This window comes from Ursus arctos, unplaced genomic scaffold, assembly GCF_023065955.2.
Source record: "Ursus arctos isolate Adak ecotype North America unplaced genomic scaffold, UrsArc2.0 scaffold_1, whole genome shotgun sequence".
NCBI classification, from domain to species: Eukaryota; Metazoa; Chordata; class Mammalia; order Carnivora; family Ursidae; genus Ursus; species Ursus arctos.
The window spans coordinates 5,007,543-5,034,688 of record NW_026622763.1 but is presented as its reverse complement, the minus strand read 5'-3'; the positions used below and the strand labels follow the sequence as shown (position 1 = coordinate 5,034,688).

At 43.3% G+C, this 27,146-nt stretch overlaps 1 long non-coding RNA gene across 1 annotated transcript in view; it reads left to right on the top strand.

The window, feature by feature from the left end:
• The window catches only part of LOC130544613 (uncharacterized), a 45,154-nt gene extending 32,634 nt beyond the window's left edge, over window positions 1–12,520 (top strand). Inside the window, exon 3 of the long non-coding RNA XR_008961025.1 lies at window positions 11,274–12,520. This is a non-coding gene — a long non-coding RNA (uncharacterized LOC130544613). The remainder of the gene's footprint in view (window positions 1–11,273) is intronic.
• Window positions 12,521–27,146: the final 14,626 nt, after the last annotated feature.

Genomic DNA, 27,146 nt, shown 5'->3' with positions numbered 1-27,146 from the left:
AACATTGATGTACAGACTCTAAATATCTGATTTCTTCCCTCCAGGAGAATGTCTTGGACAAAGAATCCAAAGACTTTCTTGGGCTTACCATTTATGCAAATTATGCATTTTTATTTTTTTAATTGGTCAAATTTAAGGATTTGTTTAAAAAAAAAAACATTAGGAGGACATGCACAAACACGCCAGCAATTATTTATCTCTGGATGATAAATTTCCAATAATTACTATTTTCTTCTTTAGAACTTTCTGTATAATCTTGATTTTTTTACAATGATTATATACAACTATTTTAATTTTTAAAAAAAAACTTAAAAAAACTCTGAATATTTTGGATTAAGTTTGTACCTTAATTCCATTAATAAGAACTAAGGACATGGTACTAAAATATCTACTGCCTGTCATCCTCCTTTTGAGAAATGAAACCCCTGGCCATAAAAATAGCCTTTGCTTGCAATTGGAAGGGAAAGAATTTTAAAAGAAAAAGAAAAGAAAAAGCAGAAGGAAAACTGTCTGCTAGCAAATCTAAATTCAGACAAATGTCTGAGGGGCTGAAAGATGGAGATGGTCCAGTCCCTGCTCCCCCAGGTTCCCAAACCCTCCATGGGGCAAGGAGGGAGCTGGTGACTTTGTGCAAGGTGCTGATTTTAGATGTGGTTGCAGATTAATTTTAGAAGGTCCTGACATTCAAACTGAGTCATCCTGGCCTGATTGGAACTAACCCGGCAAGCCCATTTCAAGCTGACTGTCTTCTCAAGTGTCCCAGACCTCTGGGGCTCTGCCAGCTCCTGGAATTGGGAGGCCTTGTTCACATCAGCAAGTGTCATGTCTCCAAAAAGGAGGACCTGGATCACCAACTGAAAGTAGCAGGACCACCTCAAAACACACAAAGGGAGTCCTGGCAGTTCTATTCCCATGAGCAACTCAAAGACAGCTAGCATGATCACACCTGGAAAACTGACCCAAGCTTTCCAGTATACCAGCAGCCACAAAGCACCTACTGTGTGCAAACATGGTGAAGCAATGACACCCAAACCCAATCATCCCTATTCACAAGGGAGCTTATGAAAAATATAAATGCCCAGAAAAAAAGATGATAGATGATAGATAGATAGATAGATAGATAGATAGATAGATAGATAATAGACAGATAGATGACAGATAGATAGATAGACAGATAAATGATAGATAACTGCCAACGACCAGCCCCACATTTACAGATCCAGTACGTCTGAGGAGGGGCCCCAAGGTGTTTGCGAGGTCATCCAGGTCTGGGAAGCACTGCTGTGGGAGACCCAGAACTGAGTGACACACAGCTTCAGCCCTCAAGGCACTCATAGGAACCATAAGGGTGGCCACAGGGTATGGTCTGTGCTAACTGACCAGTCTGGGTCATGTGTCCCACTCCTCACTGGGCTGGGGTCTCATATCAACACATGGGCTGGGAATAGGAGTAGAGTACTTCCCCAGAGGAAACTGGGGTGGTTGTTATGGAAAAGGTGAATGAGCATTGTGTAGGCAAAAAATAGTAAATATCACTCTTGGTCTGCTATACCAGGAGTTTATCAACCCGACCAGCTTCAGCGTCAAAGAATCCAGGCAGCATCATGTAACAGACGTCAGTTGTTTTTCCGCTTCTACCGCTCCCATTCCTCTAAAAACGGCCCCTCTTTCCTTGGAGGACTTTCCCCTCCCCGTATCAGTGTAGTCTGACCCACCTCCCAGCCACAGTAATGAGTTCACAGGTGAGCAGTGGGCCCAGGCTGGGCTAATCAGAGCCCTTCCCAGGGATTTTCTGTACTGGGAGTCAGAAGGAAAGCCCACTCCTCTCAGGTAGCAAATACATGAGGAGGCAATCCTGGAAGTTTCTAGGACCATGCTCTAGAAGAAAGCCAGTATGCCAGAGAAGAGAATGAAGGCAATGTTAAAAGAGATCAGAAGCCACAAAAGAGAGGATGTTATTTAGCACCACATCCCTAGATCCATCAGCCCAGGTACTACTCAAGTTTGTGTTGGGTTTTTGTCACTTACAAGCAAAGAGTTATAACTAATATTCATGTCATATGTTATTTTATCCAAAAAGGGGATAATAACTAGGCTAAGAAATGTTGGGGCCAGAGTCCTCCCACATATAGCCCAGCAGACGTACTTTTCAAGCAGCACTGACCTACTCATAAGCCAAAGTCAGGTTTCATCATTCCAGAAATTCAATTTGAGGGCTGTGGTGAAATCATGATATGCTTCCTGGAGGAGAGGAATTTAAGGCTGGATTTTGAAGAGAGAGACCACAGGGCATTCTCAAAGAACTACTGCAGGCTGAGGATCTCTTTATTCCAGGAAAGGTTGTAAATACTCATGACTCCATGGGAAGATGTTCAGAGGCACATATACTGTACTCTCACTATTCTTAGCAGCATGCCATGGCTCAGGAAGGGATCAGGATCTCTGTGGCTGCACGTCCTGGGGGAAAGATGAACTGGCCCCTCAGCTGTGCTACCCTGCTTAGCTCATGAGCTTAGCAGAATGAATTTGACTCACATTGCTGCTGGGAATTAAAGCTGAGGGGCTCCAGGAGGCCTCTCTCGAGCATGCTTGAGTTGGAAGTGTGCCCAATTGACATGCCTCTTAAAGCCTGAAGGATGGAGCTGATGCGTCCTGACAACTTAGAAGGAAACATGCCCCCATGGTCTATACAACACTAACAAGTTAATCTTCATCACAGTAACTTTGCCTGGGATCCTGGACTCACCTCACTTCCAACGTGGGTTATAGGATTCTTCGCCCATTTATAATTGGGTTATTTGTCTTTTTATTACTGAGTTGTAAGAGTTCTTTTTATATTCTAGATACAAGTTTCTTGTTAAATATACGACTTACAAATATTTCTTCTCATTCTGTGGGTTGGCTTTTTTTTTTTTTTAAAGCATTCTCTACACTTAACATGGGTCTCAAACTCACAACCTTGAGATCAAGAGTTGCATGCTCTACCAACTGAGCCAGACAGGTGCCCCAGCTTTTACTTTCTCGATGGTGCTCTTTGAAGCACAGAAGTGTTTAATTTTGATGAAGTTTAATTTATTTACTTTTTATTTTGTTTTGTGTGCTTTTGATGTCATATTTAAGAAACCATTACCAAATCCAAAGTTATAAATGTTACCTTATGCTTTCTTCTAAAATTTTCATAGCTTTCACTTTTACATTAGGTCTTTAAACAATTTTGAGTTAACTTTTACATGTGGTATGAGGTTGGGGTCCAATTTCTTTCATTTGTGTGTGGATATCCAGTTGTCTTAGCATATTTGTGGAAAGGACTCGTTTTTGCCCATTGAATTAGTTTGATACCTTTGTCAATAATCAACAACTGTAAATGTGAGAGTTAATTTCCAGACTCTCATCTATTCCATTGATCTATATGTTTTTCCTTATGCCCATACCACACTGTCTTGATCACTGTAGCTTTGTCATAAGTTTTGAAATTATTGGGAGATGTGAGTTGTCTGACATTGTTCCCCTTTAAAGATTATTTTGGCTATTCTAGGTACCTTGGGCTTCGCACATGAGTTTTAGGATCAGCTTGGTAATTACTGTGAAAAATCCAGCTCAAACTCTGATAAGGACTGTGTTGAATCTGTAGATCTATTTGGAGGGTATTGCTTTCTGATCCGTGAATGTGGGTTGTGTTTCCATTTAAGTTTTATGTAATTTCTTTCAATGGTATTTTGTGGTTTTCCATGTGCAAGGCTTACACTCCTTTTGTTAAATTTATTCCAGAGTATTTTATTCCTCTTAATGCTGCTATAAGTAGAATTGTTTTCTTACTTTGTGTTGTATTTTTCTTTCCTAATGTATGGAAATATACCTGGTTTGGTTTTTTTATATTATGCTGGTATCCTGCAACCTTGATGAACTCATATATTAGCTCTAACAATTTTTTGTGGATTCCTTAGAATTCGTTTTTTATAAGGTTATGTTATCTGTGAACTGAGAAACTTTTATTTCTTCCTTTCCAATCTGGATTCCATTTATTTCCTTTTCTTGCCTGACTTCCCTGGCTAGAATCTCCATTACAATATTGAATAGAAATAGTGAAAGCAGACATCCTTGTCTTGTTCCTGATCCTAGGGAAAATACATCCAATCTTTCACTATTGAGGATGATGTTAGCTGTAGATTTGGGTTTGTTCGTTTTTTTGTTTGTTGGGTTTTGTTTCGTAGCTGTCTTTACTAAGTTGAGGAAGTTCCCTTCTACTCCTAGTTTGTTAAATGCCTTATAATGAAAAGGGGTTGAATTTTGTTAAATGGTTTTTCTGCTGTCTGATCTATTGACAGCTGATAAATAAACATGTAGTGGTTGTTTTCCATCTATTGATATGTTGTATTACATTAATTATTCTTTGGATCTTAAATGAAGCTTGCGTTCTGGGGACAAATCTCACTTGGTCAAAGTATATAAATATTTTTAGGAATTGCTCGATTTGGATTGTTAGTATTTTGTTGAGGAATTTTGCATTTATAATCATAAAAGATAATGTCTGTAGTTTTCTTTTTTCGTGACGTCCTTGTCATGTTTTAATATCAGAATAATACTGACTTTATAGGGGCACCTGGGTGGCTCAGTTGGTTAAGCATCTGACTTTTGATTTCAGCTCAGGTCATGATCTCAGGGTTGTGAGATCAAGCCCTGCATAGGGCTCCGCACTGGGTGTGGAGCTTGCTTAAGATTCTGTCTCTCCCTCTCCCTCTGCACCCTCCCCCACCCTCTTTCCTTCTCTAAAAAATATATGTATTGATTTATAGAATGCTTTGTTCCTTTCTATTCCATCTTTTTGAAGGGTTTGTAAAGAATTGATATTAATTCTTCTTTAAATGTTTGGTGGGATTTACCAATAAAGCAATCTGGGCCTGGGTTTTTCTGTGTGAATAGTTTGGGTTTTTTTATTACGAATTCAGTCTCTTTTCTTGTTTTAAGTCTATTTAGATTTTCTATTTCCTTTTGAGTCAGTTTTGGTTGTTTGTATCTTTCTAAAAATTTATCCATTTCATCTGTTATCTAATTTATTAACATACAATTATTCATAATATTCCTCTATAGTCCTTTTTATGTCTGTCAGTAATAATATCCCCTATTTCATTTATGATTTTAGTTATTTGAATTTTCTCTCTTTTTTCTTGATCAAGGTAGGTAGATTTGTCCATTTTGATGATCTTTCTAACTTTTGATTGTATTGATTTTTCTCTATTATTTTTCTGTTCCCTGCATCATTTTTATTCACTCTGTTCTTTATTAATCACCTTCCTTTGCTTGCTTTAGGTTTAGTTTGTTCTTTTTCTAGTGTCTTAAAGTGGAAGATTAGGTTATTTGATTTTAGATCTTTTTTTTTTAACATAGGTGTTTACAGCTGTAAATTCCCCCCTGAGCTGTTTTAGCTGCATCTTATAAGTTTGGTATGTTGTATCTTCATTTATCTCAAAGTATTTTCTAATTTCACTTGTGATTTCTTCTTAGATCCATTGGGTATTTAGAAATATATTGTTAATTTCTACATATTTATGAGTTTCTCAAATTTCTTCCAGTTATTGATTTGCAACTGTATACCATACCATTGTGGTGAGAGGATATACTTGGTATTATTTCAACCTTTAAAAATTTATTTTGGTTTGTTTTATGGCCTAGCATTTGGTCTATTCAGAATGTTGTATGCGCTCTTGAAAAGAATGCATATTCTACTGTTGCTGGGTGGGAAGTTCTATAGATGTCTGTTAGTTCTACTTGGTTTATAATGATACTCAGGTCTTTTATTTGATGATTTTTTGCATCATCCTTTCCATTATTGAGTTTTGTATATGAAGTCTCCCAATTATTACTGTTGAATTGTCTATTTCTTCCCTCAATTATGTCTTGCTTCATGTATTTTATGGCTTTGCTGTTAGTTGCATATATGTTTAAAATTGATACATCTTACTGATGAGTTGACCCTTTTATCATTATAAAATGACCCTCCTTGTCTCTAGTAATATTTTTTTTAAGATTTTATTTATTTATTTGACAGACAGAGAGACAGCCAGTGAGAAAGGGAACACAAGCAGGGGGAGTGGGAGAGGAAGAAGCAGGCTCATAGCAGAGGAGCCCGATGTGGGGCTCGATCCCAGAACGCCGGAATCACGCCCTGAGCCGAAGGCAGATGCTTAACCACTGAGCCACCCAGGTGTTCCTCTAGTAATATTTTTTAAAGTATGTTTTGCCCAGTGAATATAGCCACTCCATCTTTCTTATCTTTGATGTTTTCATCACGTATCTTTTTTCTATTCCTTTACTCTTTTTAAAAAGATTTATTTATTTATTTGAGAGATAGAGAGCATGAGTGAGGGGAGGGGCAGAGGGAGAGTGAGAGAGAGAGAATCTCAAGCAGACTCCACACTGAGCACAGAGCCCTACACCGGGCTTGATCTCACAACCCTGAAATCATGACCTGAGCCAAAAGCAAGAGTTGGACACTTAACCAACTGGGTCACCCAGGCACCCCATCCATTCTTTTACTTTTAATCAATTTGTATCTTTGGATCTAAAACATGTCTCCTATAGACAGCATATAGTTGAATATTGTGTTTTGTTTTGTTTTGTTTGATCCAGCCCCAAAATCTCTGCCTTTTGATTGGATTGCTTAATTCATTTACATTTAATGTGATCACTAATATGGTTGGAATTATGTCTACCCTTTTATTTTTTGTTTTCTGTATTTCTTATATGTTTTTGTTGCTCTATTCCTCTGCCACTACCTTCTTTTGTATTAAATAGATATTTCCTAATGTATCATTTCTATTTTTGTAGTGTTTCTTTTACTATATACTTTCCAAGTTCTTTCTCAGTGGTTACTCAGGGGGTTACGATTAACATGTTGATTTATATCAATCTGGTTCAGATTAATACCAAGTTAGCTTCATAGTATATAAAACATTGCTCCTATAAAGCTCCATTCCCTTCCTTCTGCTTTGTGGCTTTATTTTCATACAAATTTCATCTTTATACATTTTGTGGCCATTGACACAGATTTCTAATTAGTGCTTTATGCAGTTGTTTTTTAGGTCAGATTAAAAAAAGACATTTATAATCTCTTTTATATGCATCTATTAGTTACTTTACCTGTGATTTTTGTTTCTTCATACAGATTCAAGTTGCTGCCTGGTGTTTCCTTTATTTCAGCTTAAAGGACCCCCATTAATATATCCTGTGAGGCAGATCTCCTAATGATGAATTCTCTTGGTATTTGTTTATATGGAAATATCTTAATTTCTTCATCTTTGAAGAACAAATTTGCTGAATATAGAAACTTGGTTTGACAGGGTTTTTTTTTTCTTTCACAACTTCAAATAGATCATGCCACAGTTTCCTGACCCCCATTGTTTCTACTGAGAAATCAGCTTTGAATCTTATTGAGGATCACTTATAGATGATGAGTCACTTCTCTCTTACTGCTTTCAAGATTTTCTTCCTGGTTTGACAGTTTGATTATGATGTTTATAGGTGTGGGTCTCTTTGAATTCAGCATACTTGAAGTTTGTTGACCACTTGGAAATTTGTTGAGCACTCATAAATCTAGATCTATATTATTTATATATATTTGATGTAAAATATGAAATGATTTTTTTTACCAGATTTTGAAGTTTTCTTCCAATATATCTTCAAGTATTTTTTCTGCCCCTTTTCCTCTCTCCTCTCCTGCTGAGATTCCCATTATGCATATGTTGGTATGTTTGATGGTGCCCACAGGACTCTGAGAATCTGTTAATGTTTCCTCATTCTTTTTTTTCCTGTTTCTCAGGCTGGATAATCTCAGTTGAGTTATCTTCAAATTCATTGGCTTTTTTCTTCTGTCTGCTCAAAAATGGTGTTGAGCATTTCTGGTGAAGTTTTCATTTCAGTTATTGCAATTTTCAACTGCAGAATTTATATATATACATGGCCATGTCATATTAAAAGAAAATAAGAGAATGATGATGGCACAACAAATATAGAACACCAAAAAAGAGGTGGAAATTATACATATGTTTTCTTTTAGTATGACATGTTTTCTAATTATTTGAACATATTTAGAATAGTTGAAGTCTTTGACTAGTAAGTCCAACATCTGGACTTCCTCAGGGATAGTTTTTGGTTCCTTTTCTTTTTCCTGTGACTAGGTCATGCTTTCTTATTTCTTTCCATGTCTCACAATTTTTTGTTGGAAACTGAATATTTCAAATAATATGTTATGGCAATTCTGAAAATCAGATTCTCCCTCTCCCCAGGGTTTTTTGTTTTTGCTGTTTGTTGTAGTTGGTTTTTGTTTTGTTTTAGTGCCTTTTTTGAACTAATCCTGCATAGTAGGTATTCTTTGTCATATATGGACACTGAAGTTTCTGTTCAGTTAGTCTGGTGGTCCATTAATGGTTGGAGAGAAATTTCCTTAAAGATCTGGAACCAGTAAGTTCCCAGCCTTTGCTGAGGGGCTTTGTATGTGTTGGACATGCCTTCAATACCTAGCCAGGCAGTTTACAACTCAGCCAGGCAGTTGTACAACTCAACTCTTAAAGCTTTTACTTCCTGCTTGCAGAGACTCAAGATCAGCAAGAAGTGAGAGCTTAGAGCCTTTTCAAGTCTTTCCTGAGTGTGCATACAGCCCTTAATATGCTCACAACCCTACACATGGCCTTCTAGATTTCCAGGAATATTTTAGAGATTTTCAATATCTCATGGACATTATATTCCCCAGGTTTTCCTCTTAAACTTCTTAATTAATCTATTATTTGACCCAATAGTAATCAATTGCCTGTAATTGTTTTTTTTAAATATTTATTTATTTATTTGAGAGAGCACAGGCACAAATGGGGAGAAGGGTAGAGGGCAAGGGAGAGAGAGAATCCCAAGCAGACTCCCCACTGATGCAGGGTTCAATCCTACAACCCATGAGATCATGACCTGAGCCAAAATAACAAGTCTGGTGCTTAGCCCACTGAGCCACCCAGATACCTTGCCTGTAACTGTTTTTAAAAATACTCCCCCGGAAAGGATTTTCACACTGTGTGTGCTCAGAGTCAGGTCAAATACAGACAGCCTAATATATGAGGTCTTCCAAGGAACTACCAGCATGTCAAATTATGACAGTTTTCTGGTAATGTGTCTTTGGAAGTGCTCCAGGTCAGTTCTGCTCCACTAGGTGGCTGCCAGGCTGCTGATTTTCACGGCAAATGTGGGTTGTTATTTTTCAAGGCTATCCTGGGGGTGGGATTAGGGCACAATAAAATGCCACAAGCTTACCATTCTTACCAAGATTCAGACATTTGTCTTAAACGCTCCCCAAATTTCTGCAAGCTTGTAGTTAATTTCCAGAATTCTAAAAAAGCTGATTCTGACCAATTTGCCAATTTTCTCACTGCTTTTATAGAGAGAAATGTCAGAGGTCTTTATTTCACCATTTTTACCAACATCCACTTCATACTTTACATTCAACTCCATGATATAGCCAAATGTTTTTTTTTTCCAAGTGTCTTAATATAACATTATCTGATTTTAAATTATTTAACATGGAATGAAATCAACTCTCTGGAAAGACACACTGAGTAGTCTATTCTGGGACTTCACACCCACCAGCATACTGCTAAGAAGTATAGTGCATTATAATGTTCTAATTATGTGTTGTCTGCTGTACCAGACTGTAACCTCCCTGGGTGCAGAACCAAGTAGCTTTCATTTCTGTCAACCATGCTTGGCACAATAACTTGAAATAAGGTGATTATAAATGTGGACACAAGGGGCACCTGCTTGGCACAGTAGGTTAAGTGTCCAACTCTTGATTTTGGCTCAGGTCTTAATCTCAGGGTTGTGAAATCGAACCCCGCATAGGGTTCCATGGTCAGCATGGAGTCTGCTTGGGATTCTTTCTCTCCCTTTTCTTCTGCCCCTCCTCCCACTCACTCATGCACTCTCACTCTCTCTCAAATAAATAAACAAAATCTTATTTAAAAAATAAATGAAAATGAAAATAAATGTGGAGCCAAAATTAATAGCCCATGTTCTTATTTATCTGAAGATCCCAACATTGGGCAATATAGCCCAATAACCCCCGGGGAAATGCCCTGTTAACCCCAATAGACTGAGCTCAGTATTTACTTCAAGCTCTGATATAAACCTTGGTCATTCCCAAACTGTATGTTCTCTGCTATGGGCTCTAAAAGGTTTCCTGGTGGGAATTACCAACTTTAAATCCTCAGTTAGAAGTCTCTGATACCGGGGCACCTGGGTAGCGCAGTCGTTAAGCGTCTGCCTTCGGCTCAGGGCGTGATCCTGCCGTTCTGGGATCGAGTCCCACATCAGGCTCCTCCGCTGGGAGCCTGCTTCTTCCTCTCCCACTCCCCTGCTGTGTTCCCTCTCTCGCTGGCTGTCTCTCTGTCACATAAATAAATAAAATCTTAAAAAGAAAAAAAAAGTCTCTGATACCACCAAAAGGGAGATATTTCTTTCAAAATGAATAAAATCAAGTAGGATATAAGATGTTCTATATTGCTATATATAATTATAATATATAATATTATATATACATATAATATTCAGCAACATATATACATATATATACAGAATTCTTTCACCAGTCATTTCAAAGGCATGACTAAATAATCACACTCTCTTGGCCTCTGTACTGAACATTTGATATTTAGGGATACTCAGCCAGGGGAGCAGTCTTCTTATCTGTCTGGTGGAAGCCAGGCTCTGCCTCCCACTGTGTGGCTGGAGGAGGCCAAGCGCTCTCCCACCTCACTCCCCAGTAGCCAGGAAAGGTTACACGACTCGGGCTCAGCTGACTGAGTGCTTCTGCTGGGGTCACTGAGCCAGCGAGATCATCTATTCCAGCAGAGGCGCTGAGGACCCAGGGAGCAAGGCACCATCTCCAGATGGCTTCTGGGACAAAGCCTGGGCAGTGATTAGGCTTCCCTTTGTTCCTGCCCACTCTGCCACTACCTCCCCGGTCTGCCTCTGCAATCCACAGTGCTCTCCAAACACACCCCTGCTCTGCATCAGCAGCCAGAATCAAGTGCACTACGTTCCCCTCTTGGACCTTTGGCCATTCCCCATTTTTATTATTAACAGTCTTGTACATTTCCTTAACAATTAAGAACTCAGAATCCACCGGCATAGGATTTATGATCCTGAGTCCAAGCGGTAGCATTTCGAAGCTTCCAGAAGGTCAGCTCATGACTAGTTTCTTTTTTTTTTTTAATATTATTTATTTATTTATTTGACAGAGACAGCCAGCGAGAGAGGAAACACAAGCAGGGGGAGTGGGAGAGGAAGAAGCAGACTCCCAGTGGAGGAGCCCGACGTGGGGCTCGATCCCAGAACGCCGGGATCACACCCTGAGCCGAAGGCAGACGCCCAACGACTGCGCCACCCAGGCGCCCCTCATGACTGGTTTCTGTTTATGAACTCCAATGCACACATGTATCCTCTGGATCCCAAAAGCTTTTTCAGGACCCCCAGATGCTGAACTAACCAGTCCCTGCATGTATGGAATCCTCCCGCTCCTCCTCCACAGCTCAGGTCTCCTGGAGGCCTCACAGACACGACCACACTTGTGCACACCTGATACTCCTTGTGCTGCCAAGGTGGTAGGACCCTGAGGGACCCTCAGGGGACCCACACTGCTTTCTCAGATACATTAAGAAGCGTCTCCCTCTGGGCTGGCCAGGGGATCCTCTAAAGAGGGAAAGGAGCTGATGATGGGGAAAATGAGCTCTTTCATGGTCCTGTCCCCACTGCCCACTGGGGTCTAGGTCAGGGGCAGGTCAGCCCAGCGAGGACTGGGAAGGGAGGCCCAGGAGCCGAGTCCCTCGAGGCCTTGCTGGGAACTTGGAGGAGTTCCCAGGGGCTTCTCCTGTGGGTAGAGGTCAGAGGTCTTGGTTGCTGGAGAGGGAGGTAAGGAGCAGAGGCTGGGAGAGCTCCTGTCACCAATATTCCAGGTAAAAGGCACTGCTTTTGCATGGCTAGCTTTTATGTTTCCTAATGGAGCTTTTCTGTTTCATTCTCAGCTTTTGCCTTAACAGTCACAGAGACACGTTCTAGAAATCGTATACAAAACTCCAAAGTAGAAGAACAGGAAAGAACCACAAGGCACTCAAACATATTTCATGAATTAATACAATTTTCTTTACAAGTTCAATATTGAAATACTTACCTATTGTGCTGCTAAGGTCATGGGGATCTGGGGCCCCTCGGTGGGAGGCCTGGAATGGGGCTGCAAGGGGACCCAGCTCCGCTGGGCCCAGACTCCTGACCACAGGCACTGGGGGATAATCCAGATGTGTTGTTTTCAGCTGTTAAATTTGACTTAATTCGTAATGCAGCAATGCATAACTAAGACAGAGATCCTCTCTATTATGACCCTCATGCAAAAAACATACTTTCTTTTTTAATTCTTTCCATTGTCAAATTAGTATACACTCTTTAAGACAATTTTAGGAGAAAAGACAAATTAAAATCACCATGTTTGTCACCACGCAACTGCCATCATATTAATCGTCTGGTTCTATTTATTTTTTTCTACTTAGAAGGTATTTTGCCTGGTTACCAACATTCAGTAAATATTACTTAACACTTTGGGGTTTGTTATTAACATGCATCTTTATTAATTTTATTCTAAATGCATATATGAGGTGTTCTGAATCTGAAACAGATTTCTTGTTAATGATCTTACAGTAAATAACAAGCCTGTGGCCCCTCTTTGCTCCAGCCAGGTGACATGACGAGAGCCGGATGGAAGGCCTCCAGGGAGCAGAGGAGGCCACTTGGCTGACAGATGGAGAATGATGGATCTATAGGCCCTCTTCTCCTGCGAGGAGGGAAAATACCCTTGCCCCTCAGAGACTGTGTGGCAGGCAGCTTGGATCCTTACTCTTACTTTCTGGAAATATGTACTATATACTATATTCTTACAGTATATGGTAAATATACAGTAAATACCCCATATACAGCATACTGTAAACAAAGTAAGCTAGAGAATAGAAAATGTACTAACAAAATCATAAGGAGGAGAAAATACATTTATAGAACTGTACTAAGTTTCTCAGAAGAAAATCCACATGTTAGTGGACCCACATAGTCCACACCCATGTTTTTCAAGAGCCAACTGTTTACCCCTCCAGGGCAGATAACCTAGAGTCAGCTGTCTCCAAGCCCAGGCCTCACTCCTGGCTGAAATGTCAACACATACACCCAGCTTAGAGAGGTAAGCCTCTCTAGAGTTGTCTCACTATCTTCACGATTGTAAATTAGCATCTAATGCTTGTTTTTAGCCCAGTATTATAGACAGACTTCTTGCCCACCCTCTAAATTCCTGTGTTAAAGTTCTAACTCATAACGTGATGATATTTGGTGATGGGGTCTTGGGAAGGTGGTTAGGGCCAGATGAGCTTGCTGGGGTGGGGCCCCATGATGGCATTAGTGTCTGTATAAGAAGAGACACCAGCAAGCTTGCTCACTCCCTCTGTCCTCCCAGGAGGCAGCCGTCTGCAAGGAAGAAGGGAGCCCTGGCCAGAGAGTGAATCAGCCAGCACCTGGATCTCTAACTCCCAGCTACCAGAACTGTGAGAAATACATTTCTGTTGTTTAAACCACCCAGCCTGTGGTGTTCTGTTACAGCAGCCCGAGCCCGCTAAGACAACCAAATTCCAAGTTTCAGCAGAATTTGTTCAGAAAGCCTGCAGAAACCCTAAAGTGTTTTCTCTACACTCCACAACATTATAAAATAATGCTACTTTTCTTACAAGCCCACACAGCTATTGAGAAACTTGGTCTTCAAGATTTAATATATTCTTTGGTATTGATCACAGAAAGACAAACATAATCAATGAAAGTGTTAGCCAAATTTCAACTACAGTTCTGGCTTACTAATCTATATAAGTAACTACATAGAAACATACTGCTTTTTTTTTTAATTGCATAACCACATATGAAGTACATATCTCTGGTTTCCACCTGGATCTCAAAATATCTTCCCTGGTTTTCCTACTGAATAATCAATAATGAAGAATAAACAAACAAACAAACAAACCAAACCAGGTTCTCGCCCTGGCCATGCATTAGAACCACCAGGGATGGTTTTTAGACATGCAGCCCCGAGTTGCTCTCTGGAGGGCACAAGACACTTGCAAAAAAAGAAATTACAAGCACCACCAGGAACAAAAATCGCCTTGCTCTCATTGGCCCCTTCTGCCCCTTCACAGCCACAGAAATGTGCTCAGGAGGGAGACTCAGAGATGGGTGGAGGAGCCTGCAGGGCTCAAGGCCTCGAGCCCTGTGCTTGGACAGAGAGTGCCCAGGGCTAGAGAGCAGGGAGGCTGCCCTGAGGTGGGGAATGGAATTAGAATCACTCCCACTTGCATGACTTGCCAAGATTCCCTTGGGAAGAAGCAGGGCCAAAGAGAAGAAGGTTCTTGGACTTTTTGGGAGACCTCTCTCAGAGTGAGAAGAACAGGCAGACCCCCAGCGGAGGGCTGAAGGGCAGAACTGCATGAACAGCACCTTGCCCAGAGTGGCTCCAAAATTCTGTAGCAGAACCAAGGCATCTGCCCTCGGGCCCCATCTGTTCCTGGTCCAAGATCCCATCCCCCTTTGATTCCAATACCCCCCGGGAGGAGCCAGCACCCCAGTCCCTCCAGGGCCTCTGAGAGCCCACCTCCCTCCCCTTTCCTCCTCCAACCATTCTGGAAGCCACCTGACAATGTCCAAGACTTCATGGTCCAAGGTCAAGGTGCTCTGTCTTGATTGTTTTAAGCAGAAGCCAGGGAAGGGAAGAGATACCCATGGGTTTCCACCCTTTATAGTTAGGTTGCCCTTCTGCTCTTGGCCTAACAGCCCTGTAGTTAGTTCTCTTGTTGCAGGATTTGTAAATACTTTAGATATTTAAAAAATACCAATGCCTGGGCACTGCCCCACCTCCAGGGAGTATCTCTCAGGCTCTGGGCATTAATGACATGTACCCCCATGACAAGTACCTTTGTCCAGACTCTTTTCCCTAACCTTGTGTCACAGAGATGCCAAGCACTCAGTCAACAAGCACTAATGGAACTTCTGCTGGGTGCCCAGCCCACGGGGACTTGGAGCCGTGCTAAGAGAGAAGGAGATAACATACCCACCACTGGCTTGAAGATGCTTCCATCTACAGGTGTTCAAAGTATAGTCCAGGCAGGCTGGAAATCCCACGAGACCTTTATGGGAGTTCAAGAGGTCAAAATTATCTTATCAGCATTTGCCCTGACAGTCACAAGCATTGGTGGGTAAAGCTACGGGGCCTTTGCACGACACACGCAATGGTTCCAAACTGTAGTCATTTGCTTCTCCATCACACACACTCGCAAATTCTTAAAAGTACCCATTCTCCTTAAGATTGTCCTTGAAGAAGCAGTAAAATGTACTAACTGTATTAAATGCAAGCTGGCATAGAACACTTGTAGTGCACACACGAGGGGCACGGTTGTCCCAAGGAAAGCACCTGTGGAATTGTGTGCCTTGCAAGTCGATCTGCCCACTTTTTTTTTTTTTTTTTTTTTTTTTTTGCAGAGAGTACCATTTTTACTTGAGGGAATGAAATCTCATTTTACTTGAAAGAATGACAAACAAACAATGGTTATTCAGACTTGGGTATTTGACAGACATTTCTTGGAAAATGAACAAAGTGAGCCTGTCATTTCAAGGGAAACAATGACAGTATTTGTTGCCAATGATAAAATTTGAGCATTCAAGCAAAAATCAGAATTCTGCAAAACTGTAACAGCCATCCTAAGCTTGAAGACTTTTCTGATGAGATCCGTGGCCGTGTTATCAAATTTGATTTTTTGATATTGTATGATGGTGAAAAGGGCCAACAATGGGGAAACACTGTGAAGCTCTGTGAATCTTCCCAAGGACCCATGCATGACAGTGCATGCCTGGGTAAGAGATCCGTTCACAAAGCAAGTTAGACCAGTAGTTTAAGGGCAAACAGAGGATAAATGGTTTCAGATTCCACGTGGAAATTCACCTTTAAGATACCACTACGTGTCACGTTTTGGCGCAGTAACAAAGAAGCAGATCTACAACTACCTGAAAAGACTATGAAAGAAAATCCACCCCCTTACTCCAGTGGCACATTTTTCCTGACACTTCAACCAGAAGCACCTTCCGCACCGTATTGCCTGCAGAGGCAGCTGGGAGAATCCAGCTGTTTCCCATTAAGTCAGATATTAAAGAGACTTGCAGAAACTGTAAAAAAAAAAATGCCACTAAATTTATTTTTGAGACATGTAGTTACTTTTCACCAAAAAATGTGTTTATGTTTATATGCAATGGCTTTATTTTTTTAATGAATTAATAAGTAAATACTTAAAATTTTCTCAAGTTCAAACAGGAAAAATATGGATAGATATAGTCCACACGAACAAAAGTTCTTTGGGTTCCTGAGCCATTTTGAAGATTGAAAAAGAACCTGAGACCAAAAAGTTTGAGACCTGCAGCTTTGATGCAAACTGAAGTCCATGAGGCTAGAGGTGAAGCCGGGCTGTGCCCTCACAGGCGTCCTGACGCGAGACAGGCACTTCGTTCATTCACTCCCGGGCTTAGGTGTTGGCATGGTGCCCACGGCTGCACATCCATTCATGACTAGACACACTGGGAGCTCGAGGCCCAAGTGGGGAAAATCATTTTAAAGGGCGTACAGTGGAAGAGTAGAAGCAGCTCTGAAGAGCAGAAAGGGTCTAGGAAATTGGGAGCCTAAAGACTCCCACAGAGGTCGGTACGATGTTCATTCCATCGTCATGTTGCTGGAAAAGCCAAAGAGGGAGAAAATTATTTGTATTAACCTGACCCTTTTTCTGATCAGGTTTTTCTTAGAAGGTCTGGGGCTAGCAGTCATGTACACTTTAGTAAAACATTCTGAGGAAAACTATAGCTTTTCTTCCCTGACACCAGCTGCACTGGCCGAGTGAGACTTTTGCTACACGGGCACACGCGGAGAAGGGGTAGATTGTCTTGCAGTCTGCAGCCTCTGAGAGGAGAGCAGAGGTGGCAGGCAGGAGAGGACACACTTCAAAGCAGCTGAGGATACTGAGGGCCAGAGAATAAAAGCACTCAATGAAGGGATTAATATTTCCAAACTTTCTCTTTTAATTTCTAATATGCTAAATACTATAAATAGAATCAATAGGAGCTAAAGCTCTTCCGGGTCTTTTATTACTTTTAAGAGTTGAATGAGCTCCTGAGACCAAACAGGTGGAGGACCACTCTTCTACGGTGGTGGCCGGGCACCTCTAGGTCTCACTCCGGTGCCTAGAGTACTCATCAGCTTCCTAGCAAGCATCCAAAGGGAGAGGATGCTATTCCCATCAGTCAGTGCTCCATATGCCCTGAAATTCTATCACGGCCAGGCCCGCCAACACATGGATGCAGGGAAGCAAGTTTGCGAGCTCCCTGCTGGCCGTCCCATCCCACATGGAGAACAAAAGGGAACTGCGGCATGTTTCCAGAGAAGTTAGGGCTGGGCTGCAAAGAAAACGGGAGACACTGGCTGTTCTGTGTCCCCAGGGCTACTTCTTAGATAAAGGACCCCGAAAACAACCCTGCTTCCAGAGCACAGGTGACTTTGCTCCAACAGCACATACCAAGAGACTTCAGGCCTGCATCCTTACAGGGCATCTTCCAGAAGAACACCGGGGTGGAGAGGAGACAAGCAAAGGCAGGCAGGGGCATCGAAGCATGAGGACCAGGAGCCCCAGGGCACTAAGAGCCCAGGGAGGCCCATGAGCTGGGCACACAGGCCCCTCCGGGCTGTGGGTTCTGGGGACCAGGCACCACCTAGGCCCCTCGCCACCTCTGAGGTGTGGGATCTATGCCAAATATCAATGCCTGATTAGTCTGGATTAATTCCTGGCAGTATTATAATACCAGGGTGCTGAAATTAGTGTATCCATGTGTTCTTTTCTTTATTTTGAGAACAATTTGTGTGTGTGTATCTCTCTTCCCTGTGTGGCAGGGCAAGACACGGCCTGGTGTGCATTCAAATGTCAAGAGGGCTGAAAATCAAGCTTGGCCCCATGACGTGCAGTCAAGAGGGACTGCCCAAGACAGCTTGAAGGGTGTGGACGGAAACTCAGAGATCCTTCCAGAGGCCACTGAACATGCGAGCAGCAACCTAGAGAGGGTTCCTGACCTCCCAAGGATCTGCCTGTCCTCCAACAAGGACCAGCCTTCTGTAACAGACAGCCTTCTTGGCGGTGCTTAGGGGAGTGGCCCCTAGAAGCTTCCACTCAAGCTGGGACTATGTGTTCTAAATGGAAGTTTTCCTTCCCAACAAACAAACAGCAGCTCTTCCCTGCCCCTCATGTGCAGGCCGGCGGGAGCTGGGTCTGGAACAGTGGGCCCTCAGCCCAGCTCTACTCCCTGCCTTCTCCCCCATCCTCTCCACAGAGAAATGTGGTGACAAGTCCCCTTCTACTCCCTGTTTCCTTTAAGCAGGAACAGTACTTAGCATGCCGTGTTGACCACTAGCCCCCTATCCCAGTTCACTGCTTTGGAAAAAGACATTACCTCAGTGCTCTGCCCCAGCCACCATTTCTCTGAGAATCACCCTTCCAGGCCCTTTTCTGAATTCTGGGACAGCTGAGCTGCTTCCTGCTCCTGGAACTCTCAGTGGGCTGTGCCTCTGCATTCAGACCTCCTGAGCGCTGGCCTCTGGGCCCACTGGCCTGATGGTAGGCCAAGGCCGGGCTGCCGCCATACCTGTGCTATCCACCATGCACAGAGCTCCTGCCTGCAAGGCCCCAGGGGCTGTGTCTTCTGTAAATCCACCTTTTGGTTGGGGTGGGGGGTGGTCAGGCACAGGCCTGTTCTTGAGAGCGCGCAGCCTAATCCACGGCCAAGCCTCAAATTTCTCTCAAAGCACGGGAGGGAGGGCTGAATCTTTAAACTGGCTTCCTAATGTATTCATTCTTGGCAACCAGATCTCACTGGGGATTATTCAAGCTCTCAAGCCAAGTACATTTTCCCTTCTTAAAAAGTAATACCACCAAGAACAGCATCAGAGTTATGTCGGAGAATGTCTTTGTCTTTAGGGGAGGCATGTTGAAATGTTCAGAGTAGAAGTCCCATGTTGGCAACTGACTGTTGTGTGGTACACACACACACACACACACACACACACAGAGTGTGAGAAAGAGACCAGGCAGGAGTGGCCACATGTTAACAAGCAGTGAATCTTGGTGAAACAGAAATGTGTGTTCACTGTACTATTCTTTCAACTTTTCTACAGGCTTGAAATTTTTCGAAATTAAGTTTGCAGGAAAAAAAAGAAACCTAAAAAGCAATCCCGAAGTTCCAGGGTCATCTCTATTAACCTCCTGCCAGTAGAAGTGTGGCTTAGGGTCTATCTTCCAGCGTCTTCTTGGGCTCACTCGCCTTCCGGAGTTTTCTGGAGCCTTCTAGAGCTGCAACTTGTGAGAAATCAAGATGCACGTCTTCAGACAGAGGACTCCAAGTCCCCCTCAGCCTCCAGCTTTCCACGATGCAGTAAGTCTCTTGGTGGTTTCCTGGTTGCTTGAAGTACTCTCCTGGCGTGACTGGAGCATCCCTGCTTCCAGGAACAACGAGGGCCTGGAGAGGGGCTGAGCATGGACAGCGTTTATCCATCCTTAGCCTCCACCTGTCGGGCCAGCAGCTCCACCTAGTGGTGAGACCAGGCCAGAGCCTCGTTGAGGGTCTGGCACCCACCCCAGGCCTCCCTTCCGGGAGGGTCCTGCTCAGCAGTTTGAGATGCAGCACACTGCAGACAAAGAACATGGGCTTCGGAAGCAGACAGCTTGCGTAGGTGCCCAATAAATATCTGTTGGTTGCATGGACAACTTGGATTCAAGCCTAGACCCCCGACTTAGTTATTATAATTTTTGAGAAAGCGATCTATGAGCCTGTTTTCTTATCTGAAAAGTAAGCATAATGAACACATTCCAGGTGGCAGTGGTAAAGACTAAGAGAAAGATTGAAGCCCTGGAAAAGGCAGTCATTCTTCAGTCATGACTGTCCAAACTAAGTGCAGCCAATGAAGCCCCAGACAGTTAAGAAGAAAGCTTTGTTCTGGGTCCCTGGGGACAGAGGAAAACATGAACCTGGTGTCTGTGCCCCACCTGAAAAGGCCCAGGGTCAGGGGCCAAAACAGGCTCAGAGTAAGGGAGAGGAGCCTTCTCCTCATGTCCACACTGATCCTGGCAGAGCTCTGCATGAAGGGACAGCAGCAATGTAGGGTGGGGGCTTAAAGCTCAGGCAGCCAAGAGAGGTGGCGTCTGAGATAGAGATGGGGCTTGAGGTGCAGGCCAGCAGCTACCTGGGTCTGGCAGCATCCAGAGGGCAAGGGACCTAAACTCAGGTTGGAGAGAGCAGTAACCCCAGAGAACTGGAGACAGAGGAGAGAGGCAGATGCCCTTAGTCATAAGGTCCCCAAGCGGTGAAGTGTGAGGCCATGCAGTAGACCCAATTCCCACCCAGAGGCCGAGGAGGTCTACAGCAATCAGTTCCGTGTGTTTTTGCCAGTGACTTGTGTGAATGTAGGGACTGCGGTTGCCAAGATTGTGACCCACACAATGCCAGCCGAGCCATTCAACATTTCAGTTAACAAAAGCAGGATATAGAAATGATCCAATCAACTAAACAAACTAAAACCAACAAAGATCAAATCTGGCAGGGACAGAATTCTGGGGAGGACTCCTGGTGAAGGGTGGTTCCTGTGGGAGTGCAGGCTGGTCTCCCAGAGGGCTGACAGGGATGGGATACTGAGAAGGCTAACCACATCCTGGCTGGATCAGTGGGTGTACAACACTCTAAACAAGGGAGGTATTGGCCAACTTGACCTCAGGGTTGGCCACATCCCAGGCTTCCCCTAGGTCCTGGGCCCAGCTCTGAAGACCAGGTTTTAAGAAGGGCCTAGATATATCAGATGGAACACATCCAAAGGAAGAAGGAAGGGGGCATGGTGGCAAAGGGCCTGTAAGCCACAACACATGTCATGGCCAAGAAAAGACCTGGGGAAGAAGAGACTTTGTGGAGACACAAGTGACAACATCACACGTGTTGACTAAGGGGCTGCCATGTAGAAAGGAAAGGATCCACTCCAGGACACACACCTGGCCTGGGTAAGGAAGGGTTTTCTGCCAAGTGTTGGTCTACAGTGAAGGAGTTGGTTTCCCTGCACAGCCACGGGTCATGGGAAGGCAGCAGTCAAGCCATGTGCCTACACTCAGGAGACCAGAGAGGGAGAGGGGAGACCAGGCATCCGTACGGGTCTTCCCACTCTACTATGGCATAATTCCATGAATCTTGGATGCTTAGTCTAACCTATCTTAAGGCTCATATTCCTAGGCAATCTTTCCATTTGAGCATAAATTGCTCTTAACTTGTTAAACCTAAGCCAGGGTGATCAAGGAAATAATGAGAAGCCAAGGCATGCTCCATATGATTCTTCAAGAATTAATATAAACAGTGGCAGACTACATCAAAATAAAAAGTTTCTGCACAGCAAAGGAAACAATCAACAAAACTAAAAGACAGCCTACTGAATGGTAGGAGATGTTTGCAAATGACATATCCGATAAAGGGTTAGTATCCAAAATCTATAAAGAACTTATCAAATTCAACAACAAAAAATAAATAAATAAATAATCCAATTAAGAAATGGGCAGAAGTAGGGGCGCCTGGGTGGCACAGCGGTTGAGCGTCTGCCTTCGGCTCAGGGCGTGATCCCGGCGTTCTGGGATCGAGCCCCACATCAGGCTCCTCCGCTATGAGCCTGCTTCTTCCTCTCCCACTCCCCCACTTGTGTTCCCTCTCTCGCTGGCTGTCTCTATCTCTGTCAAATAAATAAAATCTTTAAAAAAAAAATGGGCAGAAGACATGAACAGACATTTCTCTGAAGAAAACATATGGATGACCAACAGACACATGAAAAGATGCTCAGCATCACTCATTATCAGGGAAATGCAAATCAAAACCACAATGAGATATCACCTCACACTTGTCAAAATGGCTAAAATCAAAAGCTCAAGAAACAACCAGTGTTGGCGAGGATGTGGAGAAAAAGGAAACTTCTTGCACTGTTGGTGGGAATGCAAACTAGTGCAGCCACTGCAGAAAATAGTATGGAGCTTCCTCAAAAAATTAAAAATAGAAATACCAGTAATTGCAACTACTGGGTATTTACCCCCAAAAATAGAAATACCAGTAATTGCAACTACTGGGTACTTACCCCCAAAATATAAAAACACTAATTCAAAGGGATACATGCACCCCTATGTTTATTGCAGCATTATCTACAATAACAAAACTATTGAAATAACCCAAGTGTCCATCAACTGAGTGGATAAAGAAGATGTGGGATAGATACACAATGGAATACTACTCAGCCATAAAAACAAATGAAATCTTGCCATTTTCAACAACATGGATGGAGCTAGAGAGTATTATACTAAGCAAAATAAGTCAGTCAGAGAAAGACAAATACCATATGATTTCACTCATATGTGGAATTTAAGAAACCAAACAAATGATCAAACAAAAAAATGAGAGAGAGAGACAAACCAAGAAACAGACTTTTTTTTTTCAGGGAGAGCTGGGCAGACAGAGAGAAAGAGTCTTAACCAGGCTTCACACCCAGCATGGAGCCCCACACAGGGTTCGATCTCACAACCCTGAGATCATGACCTGAGCAGAAATCATAAGTCAGATGCTTAACCAACCGAGCCGCCCTGGTGCCCCAAAGCAGACTCTTAACTATAGAGAACACACTGATGGTTACCAGAGGGAAGGGCCGGGGAGGGGGGGTGGAATAGGTGATGGGGATTAAGGAGGGCACTTGTCATGATGAAAAAAAAAAAACAAGTTCCCAGAAATTCTGGTGCTGCTGGTCTGTGAAATCCCACCTTGAGTAAAAACGGCTCCACTGTGGAGTGCTAAATAAATATTTAATGAATAAAGTAAGAAATAAGAAATAAAGTTAAAAAAAAAAGAAAAATGTGGAGAAACAGGAACTCTCATACATTACTGATGAGATTGCAAAATGGTACAGCCACTCTGGAAAAGAGTACGGTAGTTTCTTATAAAGTTAAAATTACAATTACCATATGGTCCAGGAATTCCACTTTTAAGCATTCACCTAAGAGAAATTAAACTTCTGTTAACACACACACACACAATATATATATGCAGAAATCCTAGAAAGGTGTTTCCCATCTCTCCTTGAGCTGTTCTGTAAAAAAGATTACATGGTCCAATATATCTGGACATATCCCACTTTTAGAGATTCAGGAAGCCTACTAATATGCTAAGATATTAAGTCCCTGAGAAGTCCTGCAGTAAAGAAACCTGATTGTTCTCCAAAAGTATTTGATCATTAATAACTCTGATACATTAACAAGGTTATACAGACAGTCTGTGAAATGAGCATTCTAGCTGCTAACACACTGAGCAGCCTCAGCCCATACAACAGACACTGGTTTTTGCTGGCTGGATGTGACCTTATGATTTCCTTACGAGAATTCTGGGCAAGGTGGGTCAGGAGCCAACTTACCATCTTCCACCTGTGTCACTGCTTCAAGTCTCTGAGAACAGAGAATAAGCTAGTTATTAATCACCTGCCCCATGCCATGTAGAATCTCATTTACCCCCCAACCATTCTGTGTAGGTATTATTGTCCCTGTGCCACACAGGAAGAAACAGTGGCTCGGGAAGACTGATAACTTGCCAGGAAGCAGTAGAGGGTATATACACACATACAATATATAAAACATAACATAAATATATTAAATATACTAAAATATGTAATATATATAAAATAAGTATGTAGCTGTGTTCATTACAGCAGCCACTGACCACAGGAGGCTGTTGAGCACTTGAATTGGGACTAGTCCACATTGATATAAACATTACTAAGGTGATATTTTATAATTTTTTTCAACAAAAAAATTTTTTCACAAAAAATTGTAAAATATGGGCGCCTGGGTGGCTTAGTTGGTTAAGCCTCTCCCTTTGGCTCAAGTAATGATCCCAGGGTCCTGGGATCAAGCCCCACATCAGGGTCCCTGCTCAGCAGGGAGTCTGCTTCTCCCTCTGCTCCTCCCCCACCACTGTTCATGCCCACGCACGTGCACTCACTCGCTTGCTCTCTCTCTCTAGAAAAATAAATAAATAAATAAATAAATAAATAAATAAATAAATAAAATCTTAAAAGTAATTGTAAAATATCAGATTAGTAATGTTTATATCAATGACATGTTGAAAAGATAATATTTTGTGTATATTGGGTTAAATAAAACACATTATTAAAATTAATTTTGCCTGTCTCTTTGTACTTTTTTAGTGTGGTTGTGGGAAATTTAAAATTGCTCCATAAGTTGTACCAAAAACTTCTTTCATTTGTACCATTCCTTCAAATAAAGTAAATGGTACCAAACCAAAAATTTTAAATTGCATACATGGCTCACATTTTCTTTCTATCGGACAGCACCGTTCTGGGGTTTTATACACTTCTTCCTCCTTGTGACCTGCTGCATAGTAGGTGCTTTATAATATTTGCCATTTTTGAGACAAATGTTGATTGATGTCTTGATTTCCGAAAATACGCTTGATCCAGTCTCCTCGGCCTCAGCCTCGGAACAGTGAACTGCAAGTGAGAAGGAGACCCCACAGACGAGGTTGTGTGCAGTGTGCCACAAGACTGAGAACACTGGTGAAGAAGTTTTTAAAAGAAAGACATTACACACAAACACACACACACACACACACACACATACACACACACACAAAAGATCAGCCTCCCCTGGAAGAAGAGTGTGATGTCAAAGCCCTTTAAGAAGCCAAAATGAAAACCACCCCCACCTGATCCCTTATCTGACATTTCTTCCCTAATGCAGCAAATACACCCATCAGGGAGCCCTAGTGATGAGGAAATGACCACTTCATAGCTGGAGCTGAAGACAAGGACTAGGTGGTCATGGTTTATACCCTCTGACACTCTTCCCCTCTCCCTCACCTCATCCCCTGATTGAACCAGGGACACCTGACCAGAGGCTTGCTGACAACTTGAGACATTGCCTGGCGGGGAAAGGTGAGTCTGGTCTGTCCAGTGCTTGCTCTTAGAAATAGGGGTGGGGAACCACAGAAAGAAGCAATGGTTGGAGGGGCAGGGGGCACTAGTTTGGAGAGTATTATATATAATAGACAAATTGTCTGGTAGTTCCTGGGAGGCAGCCCCTAAACCCTTGGAATTTCCCAAACGTTATTCATGGCGGATCCCTTGGACCACGTCTGATGGTTTATGCTAACAAGGTGACTCAGAAAGGAAGCTGGTCACCTTGGAAAGACTGAGCATGTGGTTACGGGGTTAGGACTCTGAGCAATGCGATATCAGCCTGACCTTGGGGGGAAAAGGGGTAGGAGATGGAGTCACATGGGCCCCAGTTCAATCAATCATGACTATATAATAAAATCCCAATACAAACTCTGACCCCAGAGCTCAGGTAAGCTTCCTCAGTTGGCAGTGCTCTGCATATGGTCACACTTCAATGTGCTAGGAAGATAATGTGTCCCTGGGGGCTAACCCCCTAATGCTTCTCTCACTTCCACAGGTTCTGATTAGCATCCCCGTGTCCTAATAAAACTGTAATCGAAAGTACAGCACTTTCTTGAGTTTTGTGAGTCTTCTAGTAAATTATTGAACATGAGGGGGTAGTGAGTGCCCCCAAATTTAGCCAGCTGATCAGAAGTGAGGGTGGCCTGGAGACCCTTGAACTTGTGGCTGGTGTCTGAGGTGAGGGCAGTCTTGTGAAGGACAGTGTCCTTACCCCTTGAAGTTTGGCCCAACTCCGGGTAGCGGGCTGAGACACAGAACAGAAGCCACGAGGAGCATCAGGGCCACGCAGGAAAGCCAAGGTGCTGTGTCGTCAGGAGGCTCTGGTAGAGGCGGGATGTGCAGGAAGGGGAAGGGAGGAGAGAAGCAGACTCAGAGTCATGATAATATGAACCTTCTTCCCCTGGCCAGGCAGCTGCAGAGGAAGCTCCGAGAGGTCAACACTGCCACCAGAGGGGAGCCGACAGGGAACTGGGGTGAGGAGTGGTGGAGGGGAGTGGGGTTGCTTCACAAGTCCTGCAGTGTGTCAGCAGGGAGCTGGGGACTCAAGCCCAGGCAGCCCACACACCATACTGTGCGCTTCCCCTTGGCCGGTGGCTTTCAGGCCACCTGGACTTCATCTCAGTGACTTGTGCCCTTTTCCCATCTGAGCCATGACTTTGTAATGGCTCAGTCCCCAAGGACCAACCATAATGGGACACATGGGACACGTGGTTCCTGTCCTCAGAGCCAGCATGCTAACCTGTGGCTCAGGACTCAGACTGTCCCCCACTCCCCGTGGCAGGCAGTGCTGAGGGGTTGCCCTGTGTAGCCCACTTCAGCAAGCCACGTGGGAGAAGCCACGCTGTCACCCTTTCCTGAGTCCCAGCTATGTGCCAGGTACCTCGTGTACATGACCTAACGAATCCTCACCCAGCAAAATAGCCGGGCCATCCCTCGTGTCTATGTGAGGTCTTCAAGGTCCCTGAGTGCTTGCCAAGGTCAAATTCCAGACAGAACTGAGGTCTAGACAGACCCAAACCCCTGTGTGTCTGCATCGAAGCTCAGAGGTGTCTCCAGGGTCCTACTCCTCATCTCAGGAACTTCAGGGCAGGGTGAGGATGGCAAGCATTTGGGAAACCTCACGTGGCAGGGGTGCTTGGGACAAGAGTGAGGAGACAGAACTCTGGGACGAAGCAGATCCCACCTGCTGCCAGGATGGATCACATTCACGGCAGCCGGTCCCCTGGCCTCCTTTGAAGCAGGGCTAGCTGGGAGTCATTTGCTCAGGGAGCCCCATTATGCTCTTCCAGAATAATCTATTTATGGAAATTGTTTCCACACCCTGGAGGAGGGTGTTACTTATCTCTGTCTACCAAAAGCAAAAACGCTTTGCTTGTTTTCTTTTTAAAAAACTTAGTTTTAAGAGAAATATGTTCTGGCCATATTTTCTGTCATACAGAAGGCAGTTTCAAACCCCCTTAGGGGTCCCTGGGGCTGTCTT